Consider the following 20,481-nt stretch of genomic DNA (forward strand, 5'->3'; position numbering starts at 1 on the left):
GTGGCATAACAAAAGTGGATGTAATGATAGATGCAAAAAAAGAATCAAAGTCTGATGCAAATGAAGATGTAAAAAGGGATGCAAAAAGTCAAATTTAAAATGGGTGCAACAGTGGATGCAAAATTGTGTGCAAAAGTGGATGCAATAGAAGTCGATGCAAAAGTAGATGCAAAACGAGACACAAAACCCGATGCAAATCCCGGTCCAAATTTGGATACAAAAAGGGATGCAAAAATAGATGTAGTAGTTGATGAAAACCTAGATGCAAATGAGGATGCAAACGTGGATGCAAAATTATAATCAAAAGTGGGTGCAAAAGGAGGTGCCAAACTAGGCGCTAATTGTGGCACAAAAATATTAGATGCAATAGTGGGTACAATAATAGATGCAAAAGAGGATGTAAATATGGATGCCAAACAAGAGGGCAAAGTGGATGCAACAAAAGTAGATGCAAAATTTTATGCAAAACTAGACACAAAACACGATGTAAAACTTGGCGCAAAAGGGATGCACAAATGGATGCAAAAAATGATTTAAAAAAGGATGCAAAAAAGGATGCGAAAGTCGATGCAAAAGTTGATGCAAGTGTAGGTGCAAAAAGTGGATGCAAATGAGGATGCAAAAGTATGTCAAACAAAATTAGGTGCCAAACTTGATGCAAAACCTGGAACAAAACCTGGTGTAAAGGATGACACAAAACTTGGCATAAAATTTGGTGCAAAACGTGGTGCAAAACCTATTGCAATACCTGGTGCTAAACTTGGTGTAAGATTTGGTGCAAAACTTGATGCAAATTTTGTGTCAAGTTTTGCACCATATTTGATAAATGGATGCAAATAGCACCAAAAATGGGCTCTAGATGCAAAAAAAGAAGTAAAAAGGGACGCTAATCGCTGGTTTTGTTGTAGTGTATATGTATATGTTGTGGAAAGGACCAATATTATTATGCCTTAATGGTCTAGATTGGGAATTCTTCTCTCGCACTTTGTTGTACATGGATTTATGGTCTATATTAGTTTTATACATGTTCTTCAATTTACAAAAAAAAAACAACAAGCTTAAATATATATAAAAATTCATATGAAGGGAAATTTGAAAATAATAACTCGTCATAAAAAAATTACTTTATGAGTAGAGGTGCCAATTAAATTTATACACCGCTTCAAATCTATTAAGTGCAAAAATTGAGAAAAGGTTTGCACTTCGAGAGGTTTGATCCCTCTCGTCACTTATAGATTCTGAATTAAAATGGATTTAGGCTGGATTAATTATTAATAGTTTTATTTTATTATTTTAATTTTACTTTACTTTTCAAAGTTTATTTATTTATTTATTTTATGTAATTTGTGTGAGTGAAAATGTTTTAACTAATAATTGTAATTATTAATTTTATTTTATTATTTTATTTTATTTTTAATTTTATATAATTTGCTGTGGTTAAAATGTTTACATCACATAATATAATATAACATTACAACATCTCTCCCATATTAAAATTGGTTAGGTTCAAAGATAAGATAGAACTAGACTAGATTAATTATTAATTAATAATTATAATTATTTAAAAAAATGTTATATATATATATATATATATATATCAAAATTTACCAATTCAAAATATTTTTTTTTTTTTTTTCTAGTTAAGACTAACCTAAGTATCCACGGGAGATTTGAACACCAATTCAAAATATTATTATTAATAGTTATGATTTTATTTTATTTTTTGTAAGTTGACTAAGAAAAATAGTTTACTTAACATAAAGAGCTAAGACATGAGAGGAGAGAACAAATATCTTCCATATTAAAGTTGCATATCACCTTTAGACACAACAATTATCTAAAAATATGCATTTGAATAAACCAACCTAGATCCATCTTAACCCGGATGTATCAAGTGCTGAGAGGGATCCAATCTCTCAAGGTGCAAACCTATTTTTTGAGTGCAAAACCCGAGGAATGGTTTGCACCTCGAGATAGTTGATCCTTCTTAGTGCTTGATAGATCTGAGTTAAGATGGATCTAGGTTGGTTATATAATACTATATAATATCTATATTTGTATCTATGTGTATCTTTCTTATTCCCTCTTTCTATCGCACCCCCGCAAACATACTCTCTCTCTCTCTCCACCTCTCTCTCTTCCCCTTCTCTCCTCCCTCTCTCATTCTCTCTCTCTTCCCTACCGATTGAAAACAATACTAAGAGGGGGGGGTGAATCAGTATTTATCAAATCAATAACTTTTTTTTTTCATACTCAAATTTATATACGCTACTTCAATGAAGGTAACTCGCGTGTACATGCAATTGTCTTTAAAGCAGGCAGCGTGTATCCAACAAACTTATGATTCAGTTAATTCATCATATGTTGATCTTTAATTAGCTCATCAGTACTTAATTAACCATATAAACAGTAACCATGTGCAATAATAACAAAATAAACCATCACACAAAAGCAACACACATGAACACCAAGATTTAAGGTGGAAACCCAATGCAGGACAAAAACCACCTACTGTTGTCTTCTTTTAATATAAGAAAAATCTGTTTACAATCTTGTACTGGTGCAGGCTCATAACAGTATGCATACACCCACCTACAGAAGGCTACAACCTTCTCTCATTCTCCAGCTTCTACTGGAAGGGATCTACAACCCCCTAACTATTGTACTAGCCAATCTTTTTACTAGTACGTAAGCGCTGGTCTACAGAAGGCTCCAACCTTCACTCATTTTCAAGCTGCCACTGGAAGGGAGCTCCAACCCCCTCACTCTTTTATTTTCAGATATGTTTACCAGTATGGAGGCGCCGACCTACAGAAGGCTATGACCTTCTATCTTCCTCCAGGGACCACGTTTCATAAATTTTTAGACTCGATACTCCTGGAACACAATACCACAATCTGAAGGCCTCGTTTCATCCAATTTTCATACAGGATGCATTAGAAACATTGAAGCTCAAAATAAATCACTACTGCAGTACAACCAATCACTGAAAAACCCATCATCACTTAGAAAATCACAATCAATCAATCTGAACAATCAAAACGTTGTCACAAGAACACAAAGCAGAACCCAGAATTCTACATCAACAACCAATACCAACTGCAACTTCAAACATCATATTTCATAGTGCATAAGCTACTTCTATGTGTCGAACTATCATATATATGCTCTTTTACCAAAGCGAACCAGCGTACGGATTTGCAATTACTAACTTAAAACTTCATAGCTATTCCAGACTTTAGTCATACCTAGATCATAACATTTACAGAATAAAACATTCTTAAGCAATCAGAGCTACCCTAATCAACATCAGATCATGCAATGATAAGTCATTTCAGTTCTTATGATCCTATCTAACATTGTATCCAAGGTGCACAAAATATTTCAGGACATCTCATAATCATAACCCCTACAACATAACATATACTTTAGGTAGAAGAATTCCTCAGAAACCCTTTCACTTGCACACCTGACCTTATGATTTTCTCCCCCTTATATAGTTTTAGGCCTTTCTCAATACCTCGGACCAAAACCACTTAGGACCCGTGGTATTCTTTGATGGGATCAAATAGTCATTACTCCACTCAATATTATGGGCTAATATGATGGTATTGACCCATGGTATTGTCTCCTCTTAAATTTCCTTGTTCTTCCAACCTATACGCGCTTTTGCTCTTGTGAGAGTGTATGGTATACATATACGTTACTTTTGTTTTGTGAACCAACGTGTATACACTATTTTGACTAAGTGGACCTGCGTATACATCTTAAACTACTTTTCACCATCCTTTACCTTCAACTTATTAATTCATATTAGTAGACTTTAGTTCCATCTTCCTGTTCTTCTGTACCAATGCCCTATTACATCTAAATGGACCTGTTACATTGTGGGTTTCCTTTCATAAAAAATGAACTGACCTGTGAGTGAGTTGCCATGAAGGACAACACTTGTATCATAATGCCAACAATCTCCCGCTTTCAACTTGATGGCAACCATGTTGGTGTTGATTACTGCAAGTTGTAGAAACTGTTAGAGATAACAAGCAACACCAAAATACTCTCCCCCTTTGACATCAAGGGAAAAGGGTGGACCGAGCTATTATCCCCCTTTGATATACATTATGTTGTCCATGCTCCCCCTGAGTACATGCCAAGTCTACAGAGATATGTTTCAAAAGAATAACATGACTCTATAACTCAACTAGGTGACTATGACCTCCCTATGACCAATGACTCATACATACATCAATCACCCAACCATGTGGGGATATACCATATTTGACTCATCCACCCAACCAAGTGGGGATATACCAATTGTTTATACATCATAGAAATACAGTATTTATTACATCATCCTTCCCATGCATAGTGGGATTACATCATAGGTCTTTACATGAAATTTACATCAAATTATTTACATGACATTTATAACTATGATTAACAATCTAAACAAGACCATGATAGTCATTAGTAACTGTCATACACCATATATGATCTGCACCATAACTATCTATTAGCAACATCAAGATCAATAGCCTTTATATGTCCATCATCAAGAGAGTCACCTGAATCAAACAACTATGTGGATCAAGCAAAATAAGTATCATCATGTACCAAGGTCTTCTAATATAATGCCAACAATTCATTATTAGAAACATATGCTCCCCTTGAACCTATGCCAATTGTTCACTATCAGATCTGATCATTGCAAATATCAGTAAGAATCATCAAGGCATCATCATCAACTTATTAACAGTGTATGTGGGCCAAAAACACTTCCACCTATCATCAACATTTATGTAACCATTATCAATCATAACACAATACATAATTGATAATTGATTGAACCATATCAGACCCCTTTTTCCTGTGTCTATCCCACTTCTTTTTCTTCAAAACAACATATATGCGACTGTGCAACTTCTAACTAGCGTATATAGTGACTTCTCTTCATAATAAATGTGTATGAGAGTTGGAATACTGAAGTTTTACACTTTTAGCTCCCCCTGAGTCTTTTATGTCTGTATATTGTGCTATGCCACATCTTTCTCGATGTACTTCCTTCTTCTTCCATATCTTCGAGTGTGATGATGTTTTTTCCTTTCGGTATGGTGGCCGAAATTTGCTCCCGCATTCCTTTGCTATATGTCCACACACGTTAAATGCATAACATCTTACATGCTTCATATTCCTTCTATAGCAGTCAATGGCAATGTGACCAAACATATTACAAGAAAAAAATATCCCTTAAATTACCTAGAAGTTGATGATCTTTCTGTGTGACGGTCTTGAACCATTCTACTTGTGCATCTCACTGCAACATGTCCAAAATTATGACATATAAAACGTTCAACATTATTCATTGGAGGAAATAACCCACTATCACTTCCATAGTTAGGAGTAAAGGATTTTCTTTGAAGACTTTCTTTCCTTGGTTGTTGATGGGGTTGACTTCTCATCTCCTTGTTGAGCATTTTAGATTTTGCATTAGAGTTCCTTGCCTCATCTTGAGAGCTAGATTCACCTTCAACAAATTCATTAAAACTAAGACCCATTTTGATGGTAGGAGACCTTTGACTACTAAGAATATTATCCAAATCTTAGTACTATCTTGAAATCGTAACAATTTATCCTTTTCTTCTAATTACCTTTTAAGATATTTACCTCAACCTGATATTATTCTTCCTTTTCAAGATATTACTTCTTCATGATTTCTTCAACCTTTCTTCCTTCTTCCACTTATTACCTTAATTTTATAATCTTATTTTCTTGTTCTTCATTTGCTTGACGTAGTTCTTCATTCTGCTTATTTGATTTTGCAAGATCTTCTTTTAGAGAGAGGATCTTAGCTTCAAGACTTTCATAGTAACTGGATCTATCTTTAAGTCTCTTGATTGTTGTGCTCTTTTCATTTACTTCATTTCTTAATGATGTTACGTCATGCTGCAGCTTTTGACATTGATATCCCTTTTCCTTGTACTTCTTCCCTACCTTGTTTCCTTCTTCCAACTAAGCTTTTAATTTGGTAACATTTTCTTTGAAGGCACACTCCCTTTTGTTAAATAGATCTTGTTGATCTATAATTTTATCTGTGAGACTTTTAACTTCTGCCTCTATATTTCTTTCACTGTCACTTTCAATATCTTCAACATTGCGTGAAGAGAGAAAAGTATTACAAGTGGACCAAAAATTTGTACCTGATACTTCTTTTGCTTGTTCATCTTCAATCAGAGGTGATTTTGAATCTGAATACTTTCTTCCACCTAATGGCCTATTGTCTCTCCTATTGTCATTGTTCTTTTGAGATGTCTTCTTCTTCTGAGGCGATTTCTTCTTTAGCTTCTTTCCCCTTATTTCTACGGATCTTCAAGTGATCAAGCTTCTGCCAAAGGACCTCCTTGGATACCAATTGTTGGAAATAATACTAAGAGGGGTGGGTGATTAGTATTGATCAAATCAATAATGTTTTTTATCATACTCAAATTTATATACACTACTTCAATGAAGGTAACTCGCGTGTACACACAACTGTCTTTAAAGAAACCAACATATATACAACAAACTTATGATTAAGTTAATTCATCATATGTTGATCTTTAGTCAATGCGTTAGTACTTCATTAACCAAATAAACAGTAAACATGTGCAGTAATAACAAAATAAACCACCACACATAAGTAATAGACATGAACACCAAGATTTAAGGTGGAAACCTAATGCGGGACAAAAACCACTTGCTGATGCCTTCTTCTAATATAAGAAAAAACTTTCTACAATCTTCTACTGGTGCAGACTCATACCAGTATGCAGACACCGGCCTACAGAAGGCTACAACCTTCTCTCCTTCTACAACTTCTACTTGAATGGAGCTACAACCCCCTAACTCTTGTACTAGCTAATTTGTTTACTAGTACATAGGCACCAACCTACAAAAGGCTCCAACCTTCACTCGTTTTCCAGCTGCTACTAGAAGGGAGCTTCAACCCCCTGGCTCTTGTACTAGCCGATATGTTTACCAGTACGTAGGCACTGGCCTACAGAAGGATATGACCTTCTCTCTTCCTCCAGGGACCACGTTTCATAAATTTTCAGATTGGATACTCCTAGAACAAAACACCATAATTTGAAGCCCTCATTTCATCCAATTTTCATACTAGACCCGTCAACAAAATTGAAGCTCAAAATCAATCACTACTGCAATACAACCAATCATTGAAAACCCATCATTACTAAAGAAAATCACAATCAATCAATTTGAACAATCAGAACATTGTCTCTAGAACACAAAGAAGAACCGAGAATTCTACATCAACAACGAGTACCAAATGTAACTTCAAACATCATATTTCATAGTGTATACGCTACTTCGATGTGTCGAACCAGCGTGTATACGCATTTTTACCAAAGTGAATCAGCATATAGATCTACAATTACTAACATAAAACTTCACAGCTATTCCAGACTTCAGTCATACCTGGATCATAACATTTACAGAATAAAACATGCTTAAGCAATAAGATCTAGCCCAATCAACATCAGATCATGCAATGATAAGTCATTTTAATTCTTATTATCTTTATCTAACATTGTATCCAAGGTGCACAAAATATTTCAGGTCATCTCATAATCATAGCCCCTGCAACATAACATATACTTCAGATAGAAATATTCCTCCGAAACCATTTCACTTACACACCTGGCCTAATGATCTTCTCCTCATATAGTTTTAGGCATTTCTCAATACCTCAGACCAAAACCACTTAGGTCCCGTGGTATTCTTGGATGGGTTCAAATAGTCACTACTTCGCTCAATATTGTGGGCTAATACCATGGTATTGACCCCTGGTATTGTCTTCTCTTGAATTTCCTTGTTTTTCCAACCTATACGTGGTTTTTCTCTTGTGAGAGTGTGTGTATACGTATAGGCTCTTTCTATTCTGTGAACCAGCATGTATACGTTGTTTTGACTAAGTGGACCTACGTATACATCTTAAACTGCTTTTCACCATCCTCTACCTTCAACTTCTTCATTCTGATTAGTAGAAATTAGTTCCATCTTCCTGTTCTTTTGTACCAATGCCGTGTTACATTTGAATGGACCTGTTACACTGTGGGTTGACTTTCATCAAAACTGAACATAACTGTGAGTGAGTTGCCATCAAGGAAAACGCTTGTATTATAATGCCAACACTCTCCTCTCTCCTTCGTTCTTTCTCAATCGCTCCCTTATCACTCCCTCTCTCTCCCTCCAACTCCATCTTTCTCTTCTTCTCTCTCTTGAGTCGTCTCTCTTCATTTCTCTCCCACCTCCCTTTGTATATGCTTGCCCCCATCTCTCTCTCTCTCTCTCTCTCTCTCTCCAAATCTATCACTATATCCCTTCCTCTCCCCTTCTCTCTCTCCCCTCCATCTCTATGCCTCCCTCTCTCTACCTTTTCCTTCTCTCCCTATCTCTCTCCTCTCTTCTCTCTCTTCTCTCGTCTCCTCTCTCCCTCACTCTCTCTCTATCTCTCCCTTGTCTCTCCCTCTCTCTCTCTCTCCACCACTATCTCTCTATGTCTTTGTTCTTTCCTCCCTCACTCTCCCCATCCAACTCCATATATCTCTCTCCCCTCTTTTGTCTCTTCCTTCCTCTCTCTCCCACCTCCCCCATCTTCCCCCATCACTCTCTCTCCCTCTCTCTCCACTCTCCATCTTTGTCACTATCTCCCTCCTTCTTCCCCCTCTCTTCCCTTCACTTTGTTTGTTTTGATCACTTGGAACCTTAGTTAAAATGGACCTATTTTGGTTCTTACTAATACTATTTGTATTATATAAATTTCACATCTTTAAATATAAAAGTATTCTCATTTTTTATTTTATTAAAACCTTAATTTAATTTCTATGGTAATATTTCCATAGAGGGTTTAGATATATCTCAAAAGTAATTACAACATTTTTACTTTTAGCTTCAATTAAAAAATATTATAAAAATTAAAATAAATTAAATTAAAAAAATTTTATAATGGACCTTTGTTGGTTCTTACTAATACTATTTGTATTATATAAATTTCACATCTTTAAATATAAAAGTATTCTCATTTTTTATTTTATTATAACCTTAATTTAATTTCTATGGGAATATTTGGATAGAGGGTTTAGATATATCTCAAAACTAATTACAACTTTTTTACTTTTAGCTTCAATTAAAAAATATTATAAAATTAAATTAAATTAAAATATTTTTATTATGAAATAAGTTATGAGTTTTGCATGTGGTATTAATAAGTGTATTGGCCCATGGTATTGTAACAAAAGTCATTTACAAATTAATAATATCCATGGTAAAGTGGGGTGAATATCCATGGTTAAGAATCATATTGTTATAAAATATTTTGATTGTGAAATAATATCGATGGTATTAACTCATGTTTTTGTAACAAATCCTATTCATAAGTTCATAAATTTTTTTGGCATGTGGTATTGATAAGTCATGGTATTGGCCCATGGTATTGTGACAAAGCCTATTTACAAGTTAGTAATATTCATGGTAAAGTGGGGATGAATATCCATGGTTAAGAATTTTTTTTTGTATTGTTATAAAATATTTTGATTGTTAAATAATTTATGTTTTTCGAGCATGTGGTTTTGATAAGCTATGGTATTGGCCCATGATATTGTACTAAAGCCTAATTTTTACAAGTTAATAATATCCACAGTAAAGTGGGGGTGAATGTCGTAATTAAGAATCTTTTCATATTGTTATAAAATATTTTTGTTATGAAATACATTATGGTGTTTGAGCATGAGGTGTTGGTAAGCCATGGTATTGTAACAAAGCTTATTCACAAGTAAATAACAAAATCAAAATATAACAAATTAAATTTTTTTATTTTCATTACTTTACTTTTTTACTCAATATTTAAATGCTTAAATTTAATTAAGACAATTTTTCAGATAGTTTACATACTTAAATTATTTTTTTCAGAGAGAAATCCTTATCATATGGCCGAAGCCCACAGATTACAATCGATATGGCCGAAGCCAGCAGAATACGACCGAAGCCAGCAGATTTATACGGCATAGTCGTCACAAATTTCGCTGATGCGAGGGGGCCTCTGCAGGGATCGAACACGGCTGGGGGGTGCGAAAGCCATCCGTCCCAGCTGTCATGTCATGCACGTCGCGTGCAACATACTTAAATTATACTTACACATCTACTCTCTACTGGACTGCACATAGACACAATAAATATGTATTTCTTACATTTTAACAATTTGCTTTATACATTTACAATTGTAATTGAAAAACATAAAACACCATTCATTCGTCAAATCAAATTGTTAAAGCGCAGTAGAAGTATCGTCAATTAGCGCAACAAATACTTCAGCAGAGTCGTTTTTTGAGGAGCATATTAGTAATTGTGGAGACTCCGTCTAGTCATTTACAAATTTTCAATTTTAAAGAGTAACGTACCAAAGTGAGCGACATCATATTATAAAATTCTCGCCAGAAGGGCTTTGACCTAGACCACACATTTAATAAACAAAAGAGAGCGTAACGTACAAAGTGAACGACATGACCGGAAGTGCTGTGACCCAGACCACACATTTAATAAACAAAAGAGGCCTGACTAATCGACCGTGCCTATGAAAATATGGAGATCATACGCGTCAAAGAAGTCTTTATCGAATATGAATATGCCAAGTGAATTGTGCCTACTCAATTATATATCTATATATATGGGTTAAATCAATTACTTTCAATAGGTTTAGTTGGGGAAGAAGTTGAGGATGCACCTCGTCATAGGTTTAAATTTCATGAGAAGAAGTAATTGAGGATAAAATTTATTTTGGGCTAATTAAAATTCTCAGTAAAAATGATCATGTAAGAAGCATTATACTATGGGTGATTATATATATATATATATATATAGATATATATATTTTAGTTTGTGTATAAGATATGGTTTGTTTATTTATTAGATTGAATAATAATTTACTAATAAATTAGTTATCATTAAAATTATTTCGAGTTTGAAATTTGGAAGCCTTATGATAGTTTAATTCGTCTAAAATAGCTTTCAGCTTCACCTTCTTTCCATGAAGTTGTTGGAAGTACTACACACCTACATGCGAACTATGAGTTAGAGCATGGGACCACATGCAAGATTTCTTTTGCATGATTTACTCCTTGATTTGCTCCTTCTTTAACTCCGCAACCGGTTAGTTCTTTTGCATGATTTACTCCCTGATTTGCTCCTTTTTTAACTCCACAACTGGTTAGTTCTTCTACATGATTTACTCCTTTCACTCCGCAACTGGCTAGTTCTCTCCGGAACTTGTTGTAGGTGTTGAGTCTTCTCATTGATCACCATTATAGTGCATTACCTTGGGATCTTCACCCAGTAATGCTATATCATGAGCATTGTAACCTATTTTCTAACGAATCATTCTTTTGTTCTTTCGAATTTCTTTTAGTGTTTTTGCTCTGCAAAGTTGTGTGTTCAACCTTTACTAGCTAGATTCATCTGTGCAGGTTTCTAACACATTTACATCGTATCAGAGCCCACAGGTTGCTAGATAAAAGGCGCACCAACACTTTATTTTTCAGGTATTACAGCTTGGAGATCAAAGATCGACAGAAAAATGGAGTTTCCCAAAGCATCGATCCTAACACCGTACAACTATCATGAATGGAAAGACCAAATGGCTCGATACCTTCATCATAAAGGGTTGTACATGATTACCATGGCTACAGAAGTGCAACCCACTTCAGCCATAGAGAAATCCAAGTACCTCAACCGTGTGGATGAGGCCCACGGATCCATATGTATGTGCATCTCTCCAGAGTTGCAATTTCATCTCTCTGCCTGCAATACTCCCAATGAGATTTGGAAAAAGGTTGAAGATCTCTACGGGAAACAGGATGAAATGAAAGGACATCTGCTGGAAGTGGAGCTTCTGTAATTGGATCCACAGAACTATGATAGAATTCAAGACTTCTTCACGAAATATAATGATCTATTGCTGCAACTCAAGGGTTGTGGAATTGAGAAATCCAAGGAGGAGAGTCGCCAAGTTCTCTCTATTATGTCAAAGCTCGGACCGAAATACTCCGTCTTTGTGTCTACATTTCATTCAGTAAGGCTCGCAACAGGTAAATCCTACACTATGCCTTCTCTCAAAGAATTTATGGAGTCCCTTATTTTTGAGCAAGATAAACTCATTGGCATGGGGAAAATCAAACCTCCAAAAGTGCATGCACTTGCTATGCATGGTGGCAGCTACAATAAAAATCACAGATATGATTCAAATCAGAAAAATCAGCAGTAAAAAAACAAGGGAAAAGTGCATTCCCATCCAAAGAAGGAAGGGTACACCAAGCCCTTCAATGACTCCTCCAACTCGAGAAATGAGAAAGGGAAGAAAGGAAACAGATGCACCTACTGTAAAAGAGGATTCCATCTAGAATCCTCTTGCATGAAGAAACAAATTGACCAAATGGCAGAAATCCTTCAGAAGCACAACCTTGGGGACCACATCCCTCAGGGCACCAAGAAGAAAATTGAGGATCCGCCACACGGGAAAGGTAACAATTTTCATGCTTTAGTTGCAATTAATTCTTCTCCGGATGCATGGATTATAGATTCTGGTGCATCACATCATATGGCTACTGCAAAGGAAGTCTATTCCTCTTTGGATGCATGCAAAGGACCTCCCATCCTCATGGGAGATGACTCACCTATTAAGGTCACCAGAAAAGGTAGAGTGGAACTTTTACACAGAAGCTTTGAAGATGTGCTTTATGTTCCAAAACTTTCAGTAAACCTGCTTTCAGTTTATCAGATCACTCATTTCGGCACCTAAAAGAGAGTGGAATTCACTCCAGATGCAGTGAACATATATGATCTACATAACAGCTCCAAAATTGCAACTCGTGAGGTAAACAATGGAGCCAGACTCTATAAATTTTCTGAATTTATTAAATCTGAATCCTCCTTATTGCTTACACATGCTGATGATAGTAGTAGGTTTTGGCACGAGAGGTTTGGTCACTTAAATTACAGGTATATGTAGCAGCTAAGCAAGAATGAGATAGTGGAAGGCTTGCCAAATATCAGTTTCTCCAAAGGAGTTTGTGAAGGGTGTGTCCTTGGTAAACATCCCAGAGAAAAGTTTGACACCAGAAAAACTCATAGAGCATCCTCTCTTCTAGATCTGATCCATAGTGATCTCATGGGGCCTTTTCCTCATCCTTCCATCAACAAAGCAAGGTATTTGCTAACATTTATTGAGGATTTCTCACGGTATACTTGGGTGTATCTTCTCAGGGCCAAATCTGAAGTTTTTGCGCACTTTGAAGATTTCAAAGCACTAGTTGAGACACAGTTAGAGAGAAAGATCAAAGCCCTCCGTACAGACAATGGGGGGGAATATGTTAACACAGCACTTCAGAACCTTTGCCTTCAGTCCAGCATACAGTTGCAGTACACAGTTCCATACACTCCGCAGTAGAACGAAGTTGCTGAGAGAAAGAACCGATCTCTCAAAGAGATGGATTCTTGCATGTTGCATGCTAAGTCATTGCCTCATAAGCTATGGGTTGAAGCACTTAATTGTGCTAACTACATCCAGAACAGATCTCCTCATAGGTCTGTCAAGGATTAGACCCCCTTTGAGGCTTGGAGCAGCACTAAACCAGAGGTCACCCACTTCTGTGTTTTTGGCTCCCGAGCATGGGCCAGGATCCCCTCTGAAAAGAGGAAAGCTCTTGATCCACAGAGCATTGAGTGCATCTTTGTTGGATACCCTGATGGTGTGAAGGGATACCGACTCCTGATTCCCTCTACGGACAAGCTCATCATTGAGCGAAGTGTCAAATTTGAGGAAAGTCTCTCGCATGCACCTCAATCGCCACATGCAGACACCTTTTATCTACCTCATGTCTGAGATGATGACTCAGTACACTCAGATGCAGATACAGAGCATGCAGATGCCGAGGTAGAGCATGCAGATGCAGAGACAGAGTCTTCAGATACAAATCTAGTGCATGCAAATGATGATCCACATCCAAGTCCAGATCGGGCTTCCAACAGTGAATCATATTCCCCTGTCATAAATCAGAGAACAAGGAGCTTACGTGAGATATATGCACAAGACCACCCAGCTACTAGAAATGGTCTTATGGGGGATAATGCTGATCTACAGAGGACTAGCTCAGAGTTTATTGAGCCTCCTCTTGTCCTCACTGCCACTGAACCATTGCCATCCTGGCATTGTCATCTGGTTCAGTGTTCTGATCCACAGTCTTATGCTGAGGCTGTTGGGCATCCATCTTGGGAGTCCGCCATGGAGGAGGAGTATAACTCCCTCCTTGAGAACCAGACCTGGGATCTTGTCCCCCTTCCTTCAGGAAAGAAACTTGTCTGATGCAAATGGGTCTACAGGACCAAGAGTGTTGCAGATGGGCAAATCACGAGACGGAAAACGGGGCTAGTAGCTAAAGGCTTCCAACAAGTGCATGGAATTGATTATGACAAGACCTTTGCTCCAGTAGCAAAGATGGATTCCATACACCTTACACTTGCCATTGTGGCTGCCCAGGAATGGGAAGTACATCAGATGGATGTGAAGAATGCCTTTCTTCACGGAGACCTATCTGAGGAGATCTACATGGAGCAACCACATGGTTTCATTCAGGATTCATCTTTGGTCTGCAGACTGAAGAAATCTCTCTATGGCCTTAAGCAGGCCCCGAGAGCTTGGTATGCAAAGATGGATTCTTTTCTCTTATCACAAAACTTTGAAAGATGTAAATCTGATCCAAATGTTTACATGCTTAGGACACATGATTCTCTTCTTATCCTAGTTTTGTATGTGGATGATCTCCTAATCACTGGCAGCTCGGCTTCAGCCATTACTATAGTCAAGAGGGCCCTGCATGATAGGTTCTTGATGACGGACATGGGTCCATTACACTTCTTTCTTGGTCTTGAGATCAGCCAGGATGCCACAGGCATCAAACTCTCTCAGCCTAAGTATGCATGGGATCTCCTCGAGAGATTTTGCATGACTGACTGCAAGCTAGCACCGACTCCTTTTCTGTTTGGGGTCCGCCTTGAGGATGGAGGTGACACTCCATTAGTTGACAACACTCTCTACTGATAGCTAGTGGGGAGCTTATTGTACCTCACCCACTCCAGACCAGATCTCTCATATGCAGTAGGGGCAGTTTCCAGATACATGCAGGAGCCGCATGAGCTACACTAGAATGCTGCCAAGCACATCCTCCGATATGTGTAGGGCACCATCACGTTCAGGATTCATTATGCAGCAGGCACTGCATTGAATCTCCTTGGCTTCACAGATTCTGATTGGGTGGGAGACAACATTGATCGCAAGTCCACCTCCGGATATTCACTCAGTCTAGGATCTGGCCCTATCTGTTGGTCGAGCAAGAAGGAGGCTTCTGTTGCTCTCTCTTCAGCTGAGGCCGAGTACAGAGGAGAAGTCAACATCACCATTCAGGCTTTGTGGCTACAACACTTTCTCACTGAGTTGGCTGTCCAGTTCCACCAGCCCATTGTCATCTGGTGTGACAACCAGAGCACTCTCAAATTTTGCAGGGATCCAGTACAGCGGCAGCAGACTAAGCACATAGAGATCCATATGCATTACATCAGAGACTTAGTACATGATCGGGTCATTGATTTGCAGTTCTGTCCTTCACCAGAACAGACTGCAGACATCTTCACCAAGACATTCACTGAGTAGAAGTTTCACTCTCTACCGATCGTCTTAGAGTGAAGGACACAGTTGCTTAACAACTGTCTTTTCTTCCTCTTTTCTTTTGATTACATTGTATTTTGACGGGGGGGGTGGGGTTCCCATGAGGTTTTCCCTCTTTCCTCAATTTCAATACAAGTTGCACTGTATTTTGGGTGACCTTTGGCCTTAGTTGCCAGGGCCCATTTTCTATTTTTCCCCATAGTGGTGTTCAGGGGGGTGTTGGAAGTACTACACACCTACATGCGAACTATGAGTTAGAGCATGGGACCACATGCAAGATTCCTTTTGCATGATTTACTCCTTGATTTGCTCCTTCTTTAACTCCACAACTGGTTAGTTCTTTTGCATGATTTACTCCCTGATTTGCTCCTTCTTTAACTCCGCAACTAGTTAGTTCTTCTGCATGATTTACTCCCTGATTTGCTCCTTCTTTCACTCCGCAATTGGCTAGTTCTCTCCGGAACTTGTTGTAGGTGTTGAGTCTTCTCATTGATCACCACTATAGTGCATTACCTTGGGATCTTCACCCAGTAATGCTATATCATGAGCATTGCAACTTATTTTCTAACGAATCATTCTTTTGTTCTTTCGATTTTCTTTTAGTGTTTTTTCTTTTGCGAAGCTGTGTGTTCAACCTTTACTAGCTAGATTCATCTGTGCAGGTTTTCTAACACATTTACAGAAGTTTGAGTCTAAATTGCGGTGGACATTAAATTCCACTCAAACCACTTTCCACACTTCATAAGTGAAATGGTTTTATTTATACAAAAAAAATAGCTTTCATCATCAATCCATTTCCATAAAATTTGGAAAATTCAAATCAAATTCCACATTTTATGATGAAATAACATATAATATTAATTGAATATGCAAAGTGAACGATGTCAGATTATAATTCAGGCTCTCTGAGTAATGAAAAACAAAGTTATTAGAGTAATCTTATTCTGATTTAACAGTGATTAGGAGAGTAGGTAGAAGACATCACAACCCGTAACACGCTTATGCAAAAATAACCACGCAATACTTGCTTTTATGGAAAAATAGCCATGCCATAACTGTTTTTCCATGGTATGTTTTGTATTCACAGTCCAATTCAAGCTGGGAGGAAACATATTAATTCGCATAACTCTCCGTCGTTCATGATCCTTGCATAACTAGCTTATGCAAAATCCCTTGCAATAGTTACAATTTTCCTAACTTTCTTGTACGTGTATATGTGAGCAATATAAACATAACAGCATAAATTGACAGCGCTCAGTATGGCCAAGAGCCAGTAAAAATAGTCCAACATACACCTATTTATATTATTGACCAGCCAGCCTTGATGCCCTCCTCTTTTGGTTATTCCTTCAACTAAGGTTATGACGAGACCATTGAGAAAACAGGAGACGTCGATGATACTTACATAAAAGGCAATACTCAAAATCCTCATACTATCAGGCGCTTCATTATAGAAATATTCCTGCAATCCTACTAGAGTAAACACATCTGCTATTCCTGACAAAGCAAATTGTCGAGCTAACCAGAAAACATTAAGAGGGATTGTAGTCTGAAGGCTGTCAAGTAAGCCATGAGTTTCTGCTACATGGATTCTCTTTTCTTCTACTAAAGCTGACATCACCATGCATAGGACAGAAAAGAAGAGGCCAATTCCAGTTCTTTGTAGCACAGTTAGTGCTCGTTCATTGCCTATTATTCTTCTGGCAAGTGGTACCATATACTGGTGCTATATAGTAACAAAAGCAAGTCCAGAGATGGCAGAAAAGACAACAAGAGACATCGGCGGGATTTGGAAGTGGGACCCCATGCTTCTATCCATACTGCTGCCTTGCTTTATGAAGAACGTTGTGTTCTGTGATACTGCAGCTATTCCAAAAATTAAGCAAGACACCATCCTCAATATAAGCTTCGTTTCCTCTACTTGAGTTATTGTGCAGACCTTCCATGGATTTGGCTTTAGACTTATCTGTGTGTTAGTATTCAATTTTGAAGTGTTTTTCACCAATATGGCCACCTTGTCCAGAAACCTAATACGTTGATGGCCAAACCACACAAATTAATAAATCGATATGTCTTAAGCTTTTTATGTACTGTATAAGTGACAGGCAACAGAAATAATAGCTCAAAGACCGAAGAATTTGTTGTTTTTAATTGTGAATTTCTCAAGAGCTTAACCGCAAGAAAAAATTATGTCAAAAATAATTCTAGATGATTATAAGAAATCATATCATTTAGCATTTGGGTAGTTAAATTGACGATTCTATTATGTTATGTAAGAAGAGATTTTGGGTAGTTAAATTGATGATCCTCTTATATTATGTAACAAATCTTGATTGTGTCTGATGTCTAAGTATGAAAGTATGCACCCAGATGTTATAATGATAGTATGCACCCAGGGGTTACAGCTATCGCTAGCAAACCAGTGTAAATACAAAACACAACCAATTACCAATTCCTCTAATATTTTAAAAGAAAGTAAGCATATCATTTAAATCTTTAACATACGGAAAATTATCTGCGTGCGATAGCTGCCTCTGGTCTGATTTTATGAATTTCACATCATGATTCTCATAAAGCAGGCTCACATCTGAAGGCATGCTCATATTTCTTTTCCTGATAGCAGCTACTACAACTTGAGCTATACAAGTGATAGGGTTATCTCCTGGAAGCTTGTGTCTGTAGAATGGCATTCCATACAGAAATACAACAGTGGCTATAACCATGGTAACTGTTACAATCCCGAACCCAAATCCCCAGCTTACGTTATCCTCAACGTACGAAATTACTGTGACAGCTAAGAGAAGGCCACTTAAAAGCGCAAAATAGTAGAAAATAAAGAAGGAACTCTTCTTGGAGATTTCTGTTTTATCTTCCTCATTGAACTGGTCCGCACAAAATGCTTCCAAAGAGGGCTTGTTACCACCGGTCCCCAAGGATATCAAATACAAGGACGGAAAGAATACACCAATCTGAGTAGGCGTTGCTTTGCTGCATATCCCATCACAATGTTCAGGTGGTTTCAGAGCTGACAGTGATACTGACAGCGTCAACAAGATCAATCCGTAAAACATGCATTTATACAAGATTATTCAAAAGAAATAGAGTGCATAATCAGAAGAACTATAAGATAGCTGGCAACAAACATTATGCACCTAAATTTTAAAAACTTGTAGTCTCACCAACAGATATATTATCAAGGAGATGAGGACCATCCAGTAGCGTCCACAGTAAACATCTGCGACAAAGCCCCCCACAAGAGACGTAACGTGTGTGACACTAGTCCAGTAGCTAACATTTTTAGCAGAAGTTGCAAGCCCTTGGTGCAAGACAGTCGTTAGATAGGTGATCAAGTTTGTTGAAATCAAAAAGTAGGTGAGCCTCTCACCCAAAGGCACAATGTAACTAAGTTAAACTGCGTTCTGACCAGAAATATGGAAGCAGTTTATAAAATAAAGAGATACCTAGGGTTAAAAACGCAGCTTTCCATCCACCAATTTTTGATCTCAGAACAGGCCTTCCTTTGATATCGAGGTATATCCTTGACCCAGTCTTCCTTATCATCCTGGCTTCTGTATGGTTGCCCTAATGCCTTCCAAAACCCCATCCATTCCTCAAAATGTTTGAATTTCATGATTATACTCAATCCCACAGGTCAAACTTCAAGAATGTTGCTACAATGTAAGCGGTACTGCACTTCTATTTATGGGTGCAATGCAAGCGAATGCTGCCTTAACGTACACTGTATTGTAACTGGACACTGTCTTCATATATATATAGATATATATTTCTCTTTAAGGTCACAGCCAAGATAGCATGGTTAGGCTAGACACTAAAATTATTGTATTGTTTTATGATGAAAGAAACAGAAATAAAGAAATTCAGATAACAACAACTACAACTGCTTGATTACATAACCAAACAAATTACACGACCAAAAAAAACCTAGAGTGCATTGTCTTCCTCGGCTCAACATATGTATTTATTGATAAAATGTGAGAATCCACATTAACTTCAGACAAGTAGTCATTAAGGGGGAATGTTGGAAAATGTACCTGGTAACTTCAGACAAGTAGTTATTAAGGGGGAGTGTTGGAAAATGTAACTCTTACTTCTCTTACTTGTAATTCTTACTAAGTAAAGGAGTCTGTTCCTAGTAGTTAGGATCTATTTTCTAGATTGGTGTGTGGTTCAGATAATCTCTCAACCAAGAGATTGTATGTCCAAGATAGTGTACCTATCTTGAGACAACACTTCTTGGACACACAATCTGTTGGTTGAGAGATTATCTCAACCACACACCAATCTAGGAAATAGATCCTAACTACTACAAACAGACTCCTTTACCTAGTAAGAATCACAACTAAGACAAGTAGGAGTTACATTTTCCAACACTCCCCCTTAATGACTACTTGTTTGAATAACAATTTGCAAAATCTAGTTGTGGTCAAATATACCAAAAACAATATGTTGATGTCCATATAAAGGAGCAAGCATCCACCAGAATGCATGGGTACTAACCGCTGCAACCGCGAGTCTTGTAGGATGTCCTTTGCATACATGGTTCTTCCAACCATTATAACTGTACACTTGTACATGTAATTGTAAATCCCCCTCCAATATCATCATGGGTTTTATCTGATTACCCGTAACCATGCTATGGATTTTATCGGATCACCCTCAACCTTGCCACCAAGGGCTCTCAGCCACCAAGG

General features: G+C 37.4%; 1 pseudogene; it reads right to left on the minus strand.

Moving 5' to 3' along the window:
- Positions 1-16,928: 16,928 nt before the first annotated feature.
- LOC149247503 (protein NRT1/ PTR FAMILY 5.7 pseudogene) lies at positions 16,929-18,840 on the minus strand (annotated as a pseudogene).
- Between the last annotated feature and the right edge of the window lie 1,641 nt (positions 18,841-20,481).

This window comes from Pinus tabuliformis, chromosome 7 (genome assembly GCF_031772625.1).
Source record: "Pinus tabuliformis cultivar Carrire ecotype Pingquan chromosome 7, CPIR1, whole genome shotgun sequence".
Taxonomy (NCBI): Eukaryota; Viridiplantae; Streptophyta; class Pinopsida; order Pinales; family Pinaceae; genus Pinus; species Pinus tabuliformis.